This window comes from Pan paniscus, chromosome 10, assembly GCF_029289425.2.
Source record: "Pan paniscus chromosome 10, NHGRI_mPanPan1-v2.0_pri, whole genome shotgun sequence".
Lineage (NCBI taxonomy): Eukaryota > Metazoa > Chordata > Mammalia > Primates > Hominidae > Pan > Pan paniscus.
The window spans coordinates 98,706,771-98,724,211 of record NC_073259.2 but is presented as its reverse complement, the minus strand read 5'-3'; the positions used below and the strand labels follow the sequence as shown (position 1 = coordinate 98,724,211).

Here is a 17,441-nt window from a genome sequence, read left to right as displayed (position 1 = left end):
GGTTCTTTTCTCTAGTATATTTAAGCAATTATTTATAATTGGATTCAGAACTTAATATGAATATGCAAAATTTTGAAATTACTCCTTGAATGTTTAAAACGGCATTTTTCCTGATTCCCTTTGCCTTTAAAATTTTATAGTTAGAACAGTATATTTTTGTTTAAGAACTCAGAATTAGACTAATATAAAAGTTGAAACTCTGGTTCTTTATAGCTATGACCTTGCATTTCTCTGTGAAAGTGCTTCTTTATGTGTTTTCAATATACTCTCAAATTTTTATAGCCCAATCTAATAACTGTCACAGAGGCTTAGAGGAAATATAGGCATATATAACTAGCAATCTAGAATAGTCTCCTTGATTTCAAATGGGCCTCAAAAACTCTTTGATTCACATGTAGGTATTCTGTAGTGCATAGTGTGCCTTTTCTCAACTTTACAGTGAATACCCATGAAAGTTTACAAAAAAAAATCCCCTAAAATGTCAAAAACTGCAAACAGCAGAAGAAAATACAAGAAAACTAGTTGGCAAAGTGCAAGGGTTCACTCTTCGTGCATTATTAATGAAGATGTGTTGAGAAATACATTACCGGAATACCCATCACACCTCCATTCTCATGAACCAATTACTGTTAGCTTCAAGCTTTCCTTCTGCAGCTCCCTCACCTCTCTCTGCCTTCATAGAATTGGAGTGAGTTAGGGCCTTGCTCTGGATTGGGCTTTCAACCTCTCTCAGCTTTTGACATGCCTTCCTCACTACACTTAATTATTTATTGCTTTTGATATAGAGTGAGAGATGTGTGGCTTTTTCTTTCACTTGAACACTTAAAGGTTGCTAGTTAGGACTCAGTAGGATTATTAATTGGTCTAATTTCAAAATTCTTGTGTGTCAGGGACTAGGCAGGCCCCAGGAGAGGGAGAGGAATAGGGGGGGATGGCCAGTTGGTAGAGTAGAGCACTCAGAACACAAACATTTGTCAATCAATTTCACTATCTTGTATGAGCGCAGTTTGCAGTGCCCCAAACAATTACAACACTAACATCAAAGATCACTGATAATAGATCATCATAATGAATATAATAATAATAAAACAGTCTGAAATATTGTGGGGATTACCAAAAACATGACATGGAGACAAGAAGTGAGCACATGTTATTGAAATGATGGCACCAGTAGATTTGCTTGACACAGGGTTGCCACAAACCATCAACTGGTAAAAAACACTGTATCTGTGAAGTGCTAGAAAATGAGGTAAGCCCACAGAACACCACAGAGAACTACTTCCCTCCCCACCTCTACTTGCTTCCTAAGAATTAAAAAAAAAAATTAAAGGCATTGATCACAGCACTATTCTGTGGTTTCCTAACTCCATGAAACACAAAATTGTCACTCATACTCCTGAATGCTTAGGAACTATTTTTGGAGATAGAGCCAGTCTCCCAACCAAACAACTCCCATCAGGTTTTATCTGCCTGGATCCCTTCAATGATACCACTCAGTAGCTAACATGGCAGGAACTAGGATACAACACACAGAAAGCAATTATACCATGTGATGATAATTGCAAAAGTAAAAATTTATTTTTGGAAATGAAATAGAGAGGGCACTAGAAGCACTATATGTTTTCAGGTGTGGTGTTTCATATCCTTCTTCTGTATCAAAGAACAAGAAATCTCCCAGGTTAGAGAACCTGAGGTTGAACCTCAGTCCAACAGGCCCACTTTAATACATTTCTCTTGGATATCACAAAGTGATTTATGGTACTTGTGCATTAACATAGCCTCTTGGTTTAGATCTAAGTGGGGAGGTTTATAATAGAGCCTAATAAGCACCCGGTAAGATAGCTAAGGACTCAGTGCTACCAACACTGCCAAATGGAAAATTCTAGGTCTAGAATCATCACATTCCATCCAAGGATAACCGAACATTAAACAAAGCTAGCAAAAAAGCCCAAATGTAATGAGACCTTAAAAAAGTCAAGAGCTATCATGAAAAATAAGAGTAAGAACTTAATTTTGAAAATTGTTTTCTAAAGTAAATACAAGGACATTTAGCGTACATGATTTCTGTGTTTTTGGCAAGATAGGAAGGCCTATTATCATCTGTAGAAAACAAAGATGATCAACAAGTGGAGACAGAGCTGAGAGTCATTTAGGAAATATCTATTGTGATGTAGGAGACACACACACACACACAAATAAAATTCCACCACCCTCAAAAAATAACTTAATTCCAAGAATGACATTGAGAAACTAAAATATTTAATTACTTCTAAAGAGCACAATTGATGCTGAAGAAAATCAATTTAGAGGAAATACAAAAGGAAAGGACAAAAATATACAGCAAGGAAAGAATTATGAAAACTGAAAGCAGTTTTAACCTAAATGTTGGAAAAGCATAAACAGAAAACAAAACAAAATCCTTTGATGAAAAAGAACAAATGAAAACAGAAACTATCTCTGTAGGAAAGAAAAAAAAAGTCTACAGAAAATGAGCATAGTTCTACAAACAGAAGCAAGACTCATATACCTTCATAATTTTATTAATTTCAAAGCTACAGAGTATCTCCTGCATTTACTGAGAAAAGAATGCATTAATTGAATTGGCTTTTAATCCAAAAGTTTCATTTTAACATCTCATTTTTGTTCTCATGAATGTGGACATAGTTGTGGCTTGTCTTCTTCATCTTATAGAAAAGGAAACATACTATATAAGGACACAAATGACCAGATTAAACAGTTAATTAGCCACAGAGCTGAGATTATATGCCTGATCTGAATGAATGCCAGTTCAGAAATCTTCGCGACATGCAATCCCTTTTTACTTGCTTACTAAGAATCTGTTCAACACGCAGTTTTGCACATGGAATCTACTTCAATCCTGCTGACTTTTCAAAATATAAAGTTATAAATGAAGAAGCAGAAGGATATTTAATGGGTAGTTGAGGAAGAACAAAAGACTAAGTTCGTCCACCTCTGTTATTTTTATTTAGTGACAGTTTTTCATACTGAGACTTGAATGTTGTTTTAAGTTCTATCACAAATACTCAGCAATTATTAAATGACATGTCTAATATTTATAAGATTTGCTTCATAAGAGTTATTGGCCGAAAAATTGTGCTTGCCATTTTACTTACCTTCAATTTATAAAGCCCTCAAAAATGCCCTATAAGAATTTTCTCTCTCCCTTTGACAGAATTACTTTAAAATGAATATTTCTAAACACTCCATTCTGAACAGCGATGAATGATCTAAAATATTAAGCAAGGCACAAATTGTCCATTACAGTTTGTAATATCCAGTCAGTGATATGGTAGTGTTCAAGAAAAGTTTATTTGATTTTCACTTATGTTTTCATAAATGAAATGCCTTGTGACATAGCTAATTCACTTTTTAAAATATGCCCACACATTGGGAAAATCTGAGGAGCATTGAGATGAATCCCTTGCCTACTGCTAACTCTTAATAGAATATAATCAATGCATTTATTGTTTATCCAGATAGAGTGAAGTAGTATACCATATTCTTGCTGTCTTAAATGTGTTAATATTTACACATTGTAACTACTGTTATTTAATTTTCATCTCTCTTATCTAATAAAAATCCTTGAGCTCTTAGATGATTTGAAACCAATGCCATGTAATTTGTCTTTGTAAAACCAACAGATGCTAGAATCCTAGAAAAAAAGAAAATAAAAACTACTTTTATCTCCAGTAAAAATGAGCAGAAACTATCAGTTGTTTTCATAATTTCCTTCAAAAAATTAACTGCTGTATTCAAAGCTTACTTTCTAATTCTAAAAAAAGAAAATCAGCATCCAATGATATTTCCTAATAGTGATAGTTAAGAAATAAGAGCAATTTGATATTTTTTTTAAAATTTGGTTCCTATTCCCTTATTCCTTGGTTTGCTTTTTCTTTAGTTTAAGAATTCTACAACCAGCATTTTTGCTAACTAAAGAGAAGAGAAAAAGAATTACTTTATTTTTAAATTTTTTCAGTAAGATATTTCTTTTTATTTATTTTTATTTTATTGTATTTATTTATTTATTATTATTATTATACATTAAGTTTTAGGGTACATGTGCACAATGTGCAGGTAGTTACATATGTATACATGTGCCATGCTGGTATGCTGCACCCATTTACTTGTCATTTAGCATTAGGTATATCTCCTAATGCTATCCCTCCCCCCTCCCCCCACCCCACAACAGTCCCCAGAGTGTGATGTTCCCGTTCCTGTGTCCACGTGTTCTCATTGTTCAATTACCATCTATGAGTGAGAACATGCAGTGTTTGGTTTTTTGTCCTTGCGATAGTTTGCTGAGAATGATGATTTCCAATTTCATCCATGTCCCTACAAAGGACATGAACTCATCATTTTTTATGGCTGCATAGTGTATATGTGCCACATTTTCTTAATCCAGTCTATCATTGTTGGACATTTGGGTTGGTTCCAAGTCTTTGCTGTTGTGAATAGTGCCGCAATAAACATATGTGTGCATGTGTCTTTATAGCAGCATGATTTATAGTCCTTTGGGTATACACCCAGTAATGGGATGGATGGGTCAAATGGTATTTCTAGTTCTAGATCCCTGAGGAATCGCCACACTGACTTCCACAATGGTTGAACTAGTTTACAGTCCCACCAACAGTGTAAAAGTGTTCCTATTTCTCCACATCCTCTCCAGCACCTGTTGTTTCCTGACTTTTTAATGATTGCCATTCTAACTGGTGTGAGATGGTATCTCATTGTGGTTTTGATTTGCATTTCTCTGATGGCCAGTGATGATGAGCATTTCTTCATGTGTCTTTTGGCTTCATAAATGTCTTCTTTTGAGAAGTGTCTGTTCATATACTTTGCCCACTTTTTGATGAGGTTGTTTGTTTTTTTCTTGTAAATTTGTTTGAGTTCATTGTAGATTCTGGATATCAGCCCTTTGTCAGATGAGTAGGTTGCGAAAATTTTCTCCCATTTTGTAGGTTGCCTTTTCACTCTGATGGTAGTTTCTTTTGTTGTGCAGAAGCTCTTTAGTTTAATTAGATCCCATTTGTCAATTTTGGCTTTAGTTGCCATTGCTTTTGGTGTTTTAGACATGAAGTCCTTGCCCATACTTATGTCCTGAATGGTAATGCCTAGGTTTCTTATAGGGTTTTTATGGTTTTAGGTCTAACGTTTAAGTCTTTAATCCATCTTAAATTAATTTTTGCATAAGGTGTAAGGAAGGGATCCAGTTTCAGCTTTCTACATATGGCTAGCCAGTTTTCCCAGCACCATTTATTAAATAGGGAATCCTTTCCCCATGGCTTGTTTTTCTCAGGTTTGTCAAAGATCAGATAGTTGTAGATATGCAGCGTTATTTCTGAGGGCTCTGTTCTGTTCCATTGATCTATATCTCTGTTTTGGTACCAGTACCATGCTGTTTTGGTTATTGTAGCCTTGCAGTATAGTTTGAAGTCAGGTAGCGTGATGCCTCCAACTTTGTTCTTTTGGCTTAGGATTGACTTGGTGATGCAGGCTCTTTTTCGGTTCCATATGAACTTTAAAGTCGTTTTTTCCAATTCAGGAAAAAAAATTACTTTAAAAGTTCACAGAAATATTTTTACCACGTTGTACTTTATGTTCATCATGTTACTTTTTTATAATAATGCTTCTGGAAAGTCAAAAAATTGAAGATAAAACATTTAATTTTAAGAGTACAGATAATACAAAAATTTCTTTGACAATAAATTATTTTTTAAAGTAGGTTTTAGATAATTAAGGATAGCATGATCTCATTTTGTAAAATAAAAACTATCCCTCACAGAAACAAACACACACACACAAATATAGTTGTTTATGCATATATATCTCTGAATAATCATAGGATAAATTTATTGAATTCCCTTTTATTTTTAGCTTCAAAGCACCATATTCACCTACTTTTTCTCTTACATCTCAGGCCTTTATTCCTGTTTTCCTTTGCTAGTGTCTATTCCTTCTAGCTCTTTAAATTTCAGAATCAGCCAGGGCTCTGTTCTTGGATCTTTTCTCATGTCATCTATAATCACTTCCTAGATGATTTTATCCACTCACTGTCTTTAAATACCATCTCCATGCTGATGATCCCTGGATTTATATCTCCATTCTGAATCTCTTTCCTGACCCCAAACTCATATCCAATAACCTACTTATATTTACACTTGAATGACATATAATCATCTCAAAGTTAACATGCCTAAAGTTAAACTTCAGATTCTTAAACCACTCCAAACTTGCTCTAACAGTCTTCCCATCTCAGTTTATGACATCTCCATCTTTTCAGTTGTTTTGGCTTAAATATTTGGAGGTATTCACAAAACCCCTCTTTGTTCTATACCCCACATCTAATTCATTAGCAAATCCAGATGGCCTTTACCTTCACATTATACCCCAAATTCAATCACTTGGCTAGTACTACACTGGTTCCAAGCCGTAGCTGGCCTGAATTATTGCAAATCCTTGTCATCTCCCATATCCACCTTCTTTCCTTTTAAGTCTTTTTTTTAACACAGTCAACATGAAAATGCAAACCTAGAGGGAGATAATTCCACTCTTCTCTCTATGTTCTCTAATCTGTTTTTAAAATCTACTTCATAGGAAAAAGCAAAGTACCATCATGCATCACATAACAATATTGTGGTCAACAACAGACCACATATACAATGGTGGTTCCATAAGACAATAATGGAGCTGAAAAATTCCTATCACCTAGTGGTGATGTTACAGCCCTTGTAAGGTCATAGCACAATGCATTACTCACCTGTGTGTGGTGATGCTGGTATAAACAAATCTATTGCACTGATAGTCTTAGAAAAGTATAGCAGTACAATTATGTACAGTACATAATACTTGATAATGATAAAAACTATGTTTATGGTTTATGTATTTACTAGAGTACTTTTAAAATAATTTTTAGAGTGTACTTCTTTTACTTATAAAAAATAAATAAAGTTAACTGTACAGCAGCCTAAAGCAGGTCCTTCAGAAAGTATCACAAAATAAGTTATTGTTATTATATAAGATGACAGCTCCCTGCCTGCTACATCTCTGAAGACCTTCCAGTGGGATAAGACATGGAGGTGGAAGACAATAATATTGATGATCCTGACCCTGGGTTTGATAAAATTCAAAGAAATTTATCCTTGAATTTAGGCTAATATGTGTGTGTGTGTGTGTGTGTGTGTGTGTGCTCATTTTCAGTGACAAAGTAGAAAATGTAAACAAGACTTTAAAAAGTTAAAAAAATGGAAAAAAGTAATAGAATAAAGATATAAAGAAAAATATTTTTGTACAGTTGTACAGTGGTGTTTTAAGCTAAGAGTTATTACCCAAAAGAAACAAAATTTTTATAAAGTAAAAAATTTAAAAAGAAAAAATTATAGTAAGCTAAGGGTAATTTGTTACTGAAGAAAGAAAATAACTTTTTATAAATTTAGTGTAGCCTAAGTGTACCATGTTTCTAAATTCTGCAGTAGTGTATAGTACAGTAATGTCCAGGCCTTCATATTTACTAATCAGTTACTCACTGACTCACCCAGGGCAACTTTCAGTCCTGCAAGCTTCATTCATGGTAAGTGTCCCATACAGATGTAACATATTTTATCTTTTATGCCATATTTTTACTGTACCTTGTTTTATTTAGATAAGTTTGGATCCACAAATACTATTGTGTTACAATTGTCTACAGTATTAAGTGCAGTAACATGCTGTACAGGTTTGTAGCCTAAGAGGAATAGGCTATAGTATATTTGTGTAAGTACACTCTGTGATTTCACAAGAATATAATAGTAATTGCATAACAACATCATTGCCTAACGACACATTTAGAATATATCACTGTTCTTAAGCAATGAGTGGCTGTACTTATTATGATATGGATCCTTGGTTCTCCTCCACCCCATTCCCACCGAGCAATTCAGTCACTTTCTTTTCTTTCCTTTCCCTTTATTTTATCCATACAAGTCTCCTTGCTGTCCTCATATATGCTAATCAGACTTCCAACTCAGAGTTTTGCTCTTACCATTCCATTTGCTTGGAATTTTCTCTGCCAGAGATTTGCATGGATGATCTGATCGATTCTTCTGTGACATTTTCCCTGGCCACTGAATCCAATATTTCAGTATGTTCTCCCCCAACAGCTCCTGTATCTAACCTAATGTTATTTTTCTCCTTATCATTTATCTTTTATTTTTCTTAATTTCCCTTTGCTTGTATGTATTCCTCATCAAAATATAAGGTTTGTGAAGGCACCTAATTTTTTTTGGTCATTCTCTAGCCTCAGGGCCTAGAAGAGTTTCTGGAACATGGTAGGGCTCAATAAATACTAACAATAATTTTCTCTAAACAATATAATTAGTAAAAGGGAGACTTTCAGTTCTTTACACATCATTTTAAAGAATATGATAATGAGTGCATTTTAGTTTTTTTTACTTACATATTTCAAAAATAATATGATGGAACATTCCTTTTAAAATTAGAAATTCTAGTAACAACTTTCCCACTGGTTTATCATTTGAAAATTTAGGGTCTGAATATTTAATAGTCTTGTCAGATCATGTTCACATAGATTAAAAATGAAAAGCGATGTTAGTTGCTCATATAGGTGCAATGAATGACTTATTATTACAACTCAGGACAACCTGGCAAATGTAATAATTTATTTATACCAAGCTAAGGAAGATTTAGGTTACTGTGCCCGTCAGCCCTGTCCATAGGTGGAGATTCCATCAGAAGAGCAAGACAGCAAGAATTCTGCATAGAAAGCAGCTCCAAAAAGAGCAACAGGATGGGAAAGCCAATGTGCAAATTCAGAATTCTAGGTAATAAGATAAAATTGTATGGATGAAACTGCTGATGATGGATAATGGGGCCTTGGCCTTTGGATTGGGATTTAGGTGAGGGGCGTCTGTACGTAATTATGGGACTCTAAGAAATCTACTTAAGTGTACAATCACCACTGGGATACGGTAGAAGCTGGCAACTGACTTAAGTCGGAATATAAAGCAGTGATTAAAGCAGAAACCTGACTGTAATTGGCACTCATAACAATAGGGAGAGAGAAGACTCTGAAATGAGGGATTAGAGGTGAATTGTCTGCAACAGAGGGTCAGCTTTGACTAGAGAAGGCTAGTAGTCAGCATTGGAATTAAATAACTCCTACTCACTCTGGTATCAAGAAGGACTGGGGATCCAATGAAGTAATGCAGTGGTCACTCAAGGGGCAAAGTGCTGTGGGTCTTGCTGCCTAGATTCTGAGGCAGATACTGCATTATTATATTCTGTCTCATGTTTATATTGGCCTGGACCCTGAACTTACAGGGTTGGGATGATATGGATTCACAGGAATCCAGCTACGCAGTTTTTTTTCCCACAAACTTTTTTTTTTCACTGTAACCAATTATCTGCATTTAATAATTCAGCCAATAGTTATTTAAACACTTCTTAAATGTCATTCTGAGCTGAGCACTGACAATAAAACAATAAATAAGACAGACTCCGTTCTTATCCTCATAGAACTTTGCTTTCAACCTAACTTTAATCTTTGATGTATTGTCCTATATGGAACAAAGTTTAACATAGTATTTTTAGTTTTGATGTCTTTTCCAATCTTTATACATTTGTACATTTCAGTCTGAAATGAAATGGCCTTTAGAAGGATTTCCCAATAGACTGGAGAACTGATCAGTAATCAGGGGGGTCCTTCCTTCGTTTAATAATAGTGTTAATAATAGTCTGAAGTAATTCTCAACACTGAGTGGTCATAGATGTTCACCTTGGAAAGGATGCTTGAACTTCTGCTAAATCAGCATCCTCATCTTGTATATCTCAAGCCCAGAGAAGATAGAATGCCTGACAACATTGATGTAAAATATAGCTGGGATTAAAATGAAAATCTCTTGATACCATAAATGAAAGGATTTTCCTCCATCATGTTCCCTATGAGGCTTCCTACTAAAAGCCATATCTCAGCTAGACTAGATTCTGTATTGGCCAGTCATACCAGTACATACCCTGCCATTCCCCTCAACTTACAGCATTCAGGATATTTCTCTGTAAAGAAAAGATAATTGGCTTTCCTTTATCTATCTATATTTCTATGTAACATACCAAAAGGATTTCTGCCAGAAACCAAAATAGAACAACTGGAAGCCATTAAAAGTAAAGAGTTACACTATAAATTTCAACCTGAAATACGAAAGTTTTTAGTTTGACTTTGTATATTGAAAATAAAGTCAAAGTTGACACTGAAAACATTATTTACCAATAGACTTTGGAGAAAAAAATGAGTAAAATAATAATTAGGTTCATAGGTACTTCCTTCAACATATTTTTCTCTTTGTTTTCACCAGTCAGAACCATTTCTATGCAAGAATCAGTGATAAGTAAAATCTAAGTGTTGGGGAAGAGGAGAGGGAGGCAGATGTCTCTTTGCCTAACTGACCATTGGTGTAATTCTCAGGTGGTTGGTTGGTGCTGCTGCTGGTAACCAGTGACTGCCCATGGGTGATTCTATACAACAGGTGACTGTTCACTGACTCCTATGAAGACATGGGAGAGTTATTCTCCTGATAGCACACTTACTTGAAGTGGTCATCAGTCTCTACCACTATCTGTCCATCCTTCCCTTACTTCCTTTTCCCTCATGTTTTCACCCAGGTGAAACCAGCTCAACATGCAGTTCAAAGACATTCTGGAAGGTAAAGGGGGCACCCAAACCACAGCATACACATATTGCTGGCTTCCATCTCTGTGGGGCTTTATGTTTTATTTAGCAATTTGATTTGATCTCTCCCCCAAATTCTCCACTGACAGACACACTGAGAAAAAAGCTCCTTGATACTACAGAACTCACGCTCTAACCACCTGAGCAGTGTTGCCTTCCAGCCATATTTGCTCTCATCACAATCTAGTTTCACTGTGGAACACTGAAGTCTCTGAATCAGCAGAGGCCACTGTTGATTCCACTGGAGAGAAGCATCCTCCATGCTAGTGAGTTTTTCCAGTACTTATGCTGAGAACTCTTGGGGCTACTGGAAGAAATTCTCTGCAAATTTCTTTGGAGACTGAGCGCACTGCTGAAAATGGATGTAGGCCAAGCAAAACAGGTAACTGAATATTTGGGTTTCAGCCCTAATATGTCTACAACACCAAAGCCAGTTTCTTCCTCTATTATTTCTTTTTTTATTATTATCCTCTGCCACATAAAATGAAAAGTCCTTTAGCCGCCCATACTCTATTATTGAGGACCCAGTTCTAAGCATTGTGGGTATAGTGGTAACAAGAGAGTCACATGGAATGTACATAATGCACTAATATGCTGTAACTAGTGCATTAAGGACTCTCACATCTATGGTATAAAAATATTAACTTTTTTCTCTGATGTGTTTTCTATTGAATCCAATTTTTGTTTCTTAATCCTTTCTTGGGATGATTCCATAGTTCTCTGGGCATTTTTGCTTATTAAATGTTACTTTCTTCTCATTTAAAACTTGTCTCATATTTGATTCATAGCCCTACAACTCTCCTTTCATTCTGTAGGCAATAGCTCATCCAAATTATTGGGCACAGAGAGGAGTGAGGGGCAAAGAGACAAGTCCTTTTCCCAACTTGTGATTGTTGTCACTTTTCTGACAGTTACCCCTTGGCGGCTGGTACCTTCTGTATGGCAGGTATCCAAATTCTGGTATATTGTCAGGCTCTGATATGAGGTTTTCACATGTTATTCTTAGGCTTCTAACCATAGATCTTCCATAATTTGGGGGATATTACTTTAATGCTACCTCTTTCATTATCTCAGCTCCCAGTACACCTCATAGTCTCTAAATGCTGGTGTCACCTGGATTAGATACAAGCAAAACAGCTAGAGCCTAATAATCTTATAATGTATTCACTCATGGGAAACAGCCACATACCTGCCACACCAATTGGTAAGACTTCAGGTGAGTTTGACATTCTCTCTCCTTCCTTCTTGCTAAGTCATTACCTGCCCTTTAAATAGGCACATTGCCATAAAGCATGAGTAATCACACAGTGGAGAATCAATGCCAATCCCCAATTCTTGTAGACACTCTTGATTTCTACTCTTTACTTCATTGGGCTTTGGAGAAGGGGTGAAGAAGAGTACCCCTTTTTCTTTTTCCCAGCCATCTCTGCAGATTGTTTATGGAAATGGTGCATGTTGCAGGGTTGGAAGTAGGGCCAATTTTGCTGCCTTTGAGTAAACCTGAAAGAGAATTGTCTGCCTTCAGTTATAGGAGTTTCCTTTTTCATTTCATTAACAAAGAAAAAGAATATAAGGATATTCAATATCTCTTGTTTTCAACTGTGAAAACAAGTTGCCAATTCTAGTAAATCCAATAAACATTCTTTACCAACAAAATCCTAAATAGGCAAATATAAAAAATAATAAATATATGAAAACAAAACAAAGTAATTTGGCAGGTATGGCAGATCAAGAGGTTTTAAAAGTTCTCCTTGTGAGCCCATTTAGCTAAGACCCAAATGATCAAAAGTTTTAATGAGGTGAAGATTTAAAAGAAAAAGATCTCAGATAATTGTAGGCAAAATAAATAATTAGTGAGTAAGTGAAAAGTTCTCAGATTGTGAATGAAACTAGCATATATGAAGAAGGGAAACATCAATGCAGATGTAGAAAAGTTTCACAGAGGTGATATGAGAGTGGATAGAAGTGAACACAGAGAGAAGATGGCGGCTTAAAATTAAGAGGTAGAGTTGACTCAGTTGAAGTTGGATGTATTTCAAGGTAGAGTTAAGAGAATTTGCTAATTGTTTGGATCCAGGTGCAAGCAGTGAGACAAAAGGAAAATAAAAAATTACCCTATGGTATTTTACTTCAACAGCTGTAAGGATGAAGATATCATTTACCAAAAAAACACAGACTAGAGGAAGAAAACACTATTTTTTTTGTATTAGTTTACTAGGGCTGCCATAACAAAGTATCACACACTGGGTGGCTTAAACTACAGAAGCATATTTCTCACAGTTCTAGAGACTAGAAGTCTGAGATCAAGTTGTTGGCAGAGTTGGTTTCTTCTCAGGCCTCTCTCCCTGGCTTGTAGATAGCCATATTTTCCTGTATCTTGACTTGGTCTTCTTTCTATAACTGCTTTTTGTCCAGATTTCCTCTTTTTATAAGGACACAGGTCATATTAGATTAGGGCCCAGTCTAATGACTTCATTTTAACTTATTGTAGTAGAGGTTAGGACTTCAAGAAAAAATGTGTTACACAATAGTTTACTTATTTATTTATTTACTCATTCAGCAAGTCTTAAACAATCATAGCTACACTGTTGAATGCTAGCATTATTTTACATGCTTGACATACATTAACTCATTTTAATCCCCCAAAACTCTATGAGGTAAGACCTATTATCATTCCCACTTTGCAGTTGAGAAATCCAATATATTAAGAGGCTAAATAAGTTGTCTGAGGTCAAACAATTTGTAAGTATCAAAGCTGAGAATTCAGCCCAAACAGCCTGACTCTAGAGTCCATTCAGTCACTACACCATGCTTCATTTTCTGTAAGTACAATTATGTAACTCAGCATCTTTGAAATGATACCTACATGCCTGTTATGGGCTAACACAAAGAAATAGCAACTGTGCTACTAGGTTAGGCCAGCCTAGCGTCCAGAGCAGATATTCATCCTTGGACCAGCCTTTCAATTTGGCAGTCAATTATGCCCTGCAAATAATAGGTTATAGAGAAAAAAGGGGAGTTTGGGCATGATGAGGTTAGAATTTTGGTAAAGGTGTTAGAACAACATGCAATAAACTTGACTGGAACTTTAGTGAGTCTACAACTTTCTCAAGAAGGGCTCACATTTAGTATCACGGTCAAGCTAGAATGAGCCCCAAGAGTGTGGACGGGTCTGAGTCTAAGGGTTAAGGAAGCAAGAAGACCAGGCATAAAAAGTTAGAACAGGACTGGATAAAGCATGCAAACTCAGGATAGTTCCTTCCTTTGCTCCCAATTAAAATGAATTTCATTTCTCTGCAAGGTGAATTTCTGCTCCAGCTCTACATTCCTTATATTCAGCTGCAGCACTTGAAGTTAAAATTAAATTTGGAATCGCTTAAGAAAGAATTTGGACATAGGCCAAAGGTAGTCGGAAAGTGAATGAAAATCTTTTTGAAAATTTTGTTGGTGATGAAAAATCTGGCACAGGAAATCTGTCTGGCAGCAAACATATCTTTTGTAACAAGAAATCAAATGTTCGTGACAACATTCTTTGTTTTACAATGGATTATTTGTGTCTTTACTATTAATGCTTTCAGGAAATATATTTATTGAGAGATAATCATCTTTATATCGCTACACTAAGTACCATGTGAATACGAAGCCTTTTACATCTGAGATATGCATTTGGAGTGGAATAGCTGTGAATAAGAAGCTCATGCTTTGAAACAGGAGGGATACTTCGCTAAGTGACCATGAACACATTCTATAACTAAGTTCATACTAAGTGCATGTTTAGTTTAGAGGGAGGAGAGAGGGAGTTTTGTGGAGTGCTGTAATACTGTGAAGTTTGAAATATATAGTTGAGGGTTAGGAACACAGATTCTGAACACATAACCTTGTATTTGGCTCAACTTTGTAGAAACAGCAACTGAAAATAAGGCCAAGTTAGGTTATCTCCTCTTTCTATCTCAGTTTCCTTTTTATCTCTTTGAAGTAAATGAGATCATGTGACACATTTAGCACAATGTCTAGGAAAAAGTATTAGCCATTAATTGTATTACCATTGTGAGTATTATTTTAGAAGAAGCAAGGGCTAGTATATGAAGGTCTTAATAAGTGTATTAGGTTGTATTTGAAATTGTAGACAGTGCTAAAGTCTTGAGTGGATTGGAGTGGGGGGAGTGACAAACTGAATAAAATGATACAATTTCATTTTATAGTACGTTGAAACTAAATTCAAAAAGCATAAGAATACATTACTTCTTTTTTCTTCCCAGGTATGTGAATCTTCATAAACACAGATTATCTAGTTAGAAGTTGAGAAAACTATTTGATTTTTTAGAAATGCCCTATTTCTATAATTTCAATAATCTAGGCACTTAAACCAATGCCCCCTTTCTTTTTCTGACTATTTGGGGCTATTTTACTAATTGTATATATCTTCAAAAGTGGAGTGTAGAAGCTTGGAATGGAGGTAGAACACAAATTAGATTTTTCTACTTGCCTGGAGAAGTGCAATACTGTTGACCAACTCAGGACTTACTTGTAGCTTTCATTGTTTCTTATATCCTCTATCGTGAATGTACTGATGGGATTCTTCTTTCACGCTTTGGGAGAAGAGACAGTGAGAGAAATGATCAGACAATGAACAGTTATCCAGTTTCAGAGCACAAGTTTTCTGGTACATATTAAGTGTTTTGTGTTTAATTTGTAGTTTAATAGATCAAATTGCATATTTTTAATTACGCAAAGCTGTAATGAAAAGAAATAATGCCTGTATCTCATTTTTTTTCATAGGAACATTACTAATTACTAAATAATGGCTTCATGACTTGTAACTGGGTTAACCAGTTATATATCAAGTATTTTGTGTTTAATTACTAGTTTAATAGATCAAATTGCATATTTTAATTATGCAAAGCTGCAATAAAAACAAATAATGCCTGTATCTCATTTCTTTCATAGGAATACTACTAATTACTAAGTAATGGTTTCATGACTTGTTACTGGGTTAACCACATACACAGCATACTATAATATACCAGTTTTATATCAGTATCAGATATTATATAATCAAAAATGTGTCCAAATGCATATATTTAAGACAGAAGCATTTCCTACGCCAGTTAGAAAATAGGATTATCCAATTACAGTCACATTTAGTTTAAAAAAGTACTGTTACTACCAGAGTAAATAAACTCTGCTTTAACTAATTCAAATATCCTTAGTAAATTTTGATTATTTTCTGAAATATTAATTCTGTATTTGTAAAATGTGAAAAATACTTCATATACTGAAATAATTTGAGAATAGGGACTTAATACATACTTTCTGATGATATCTGTGAAGAATAAGTCTCTAGGCTAACTTAAATGCATCTATTTGTCTTTGTATTGTTATAATGGCATATAAATCAGTCCAGAGAGCAGCTTAACCTTATTTTTTTCTTAGAAGTTCATTTATTTGTGCAAGATTCCTTTTCAAATCCATGCAGATAAGTCCAGAGTCATTGGCAGTGTTCTGGAAGAGTTCCTTCATTCTTCTTTTCTATTCCTTGCAATATTATTTGTGTCCAATTTTGCATAAACATTCCAGTACTATTGTTCAAGAATGTTAATGCATTTTGATTTGCACAGATGGAACCAAAAGTAAGTAACAAAAACATTAATTGAAAATAAAACATTTATGTTTCTTCAAAAGATTGTAAGAGATTAAAAAACGTAAAGACCTGTAACAAATTTCCTTACCTTTCTCCACTTAGCAGTGTGACACTGGTCATTTACAATTCTAGATGGCATCAGTACAGAATGCAAGCATCTCTTTGAAATCAGATATTTCTGTGGACTGTCACATTCTAGGGAGGCTGCAAAAGAAGAACCGGCTGGGTGGAACAAAAATAGTGAAGAAGTATGGGAAATGTAGTAAGGTATGGTAACTCAGTAACAGTGTTGCAAGTAAAGGGGGAACAAAAATAACATTTGAAATGTAGAGATACTAATACTTCAACTGATTTAGTCTGTGCCATCGTATTTCCTGATGCCCCCGGGATAGGAAAATATAGTAGAAGACTATAAAATGATTAGCTGTAATCCATTGTTGTCATGCTTCTGGACTTGGAATGTTTGGAAAATGGATTTGTATGTGTTTGCGCTTCAGCCTGGAATATTCAAACAGCCTCCTACCTGGGGTGAAACTAAACTTCCTAATGTACTGATTTAGCACTTTCCATCCTACTCAGAGCGCTTAAGAGCAGATTAAAATTCTGATGGCTACTGCTACAGATTCACAGACTGTTTTTTTGGCTCATACTATATGTTTAAAAAGCCAACATATTAAAATTGCTATGAATTCAACATCTAGCCCTTTGTAGAAATTGTTAAATCTAGCAGTACAAGCCCAAATTTCCTCATTGCCACAATAGAATGGATTGATAAAGGCACGCCCTTGAGCCATGGAATATATTCTCTACTGTCCACATTATTCCCTTTTGTCTCCCTGACACTGTGACCAACTAATATATTAATTGGTATTTATCATTAATCTTATAGCCTATTTTTTAGCTTTTTTAATACTAGAAGATCCTTTTAAAATCTGCTACATTTTTGTCATCTTGGGAACCTACTAGTAAACTGAATTTGTGGCACCTACTTTTTTGACTCTTCATTATCCACGGTACATGATTAAAAGTACACTAGTCAGTCTGACATACATTTAATAT

The 17,441-nt window shown here is 35.0% G+C and overlaps 1 long non-coding RNA gene across 2 annotated transcripts in view; it reads right to left on the bottom strand.

Annotated features, from left to right (window-relative positions):
- The window catches only part of LOC117975501 (uncharacterized), a 67,693-nt gene extending 51,087 nt beyond the window's left edge, over positions 1 to 16,606 (bottom strand). Inside the window, exons 1-4 of one of the 2 annotated variants that reach the window (XR_004665786.3) lie at positions 16,471 to 16,606; positions 15,267 to 15,330; positions 11,931 to 12,241; positions 288 to 5,650 (exon numbers count right to left, since the gene is read on the bottom strand). This is a non-coding gene — a long non-coding RNA (uncharacterized LOC117975501). Of the gene's footprint in view, positions 1 to 287; positions 5,651 to 11,930; positions 12,242 to 15,266; positions 15,331 to 16,470 lie in introns of those variants that run through there. The other variant, XR_008620459.1, reaches the window with a different exon arrangement.
- Positions 16,607 to 17,441: the final 835 nt, after the last annotated feature.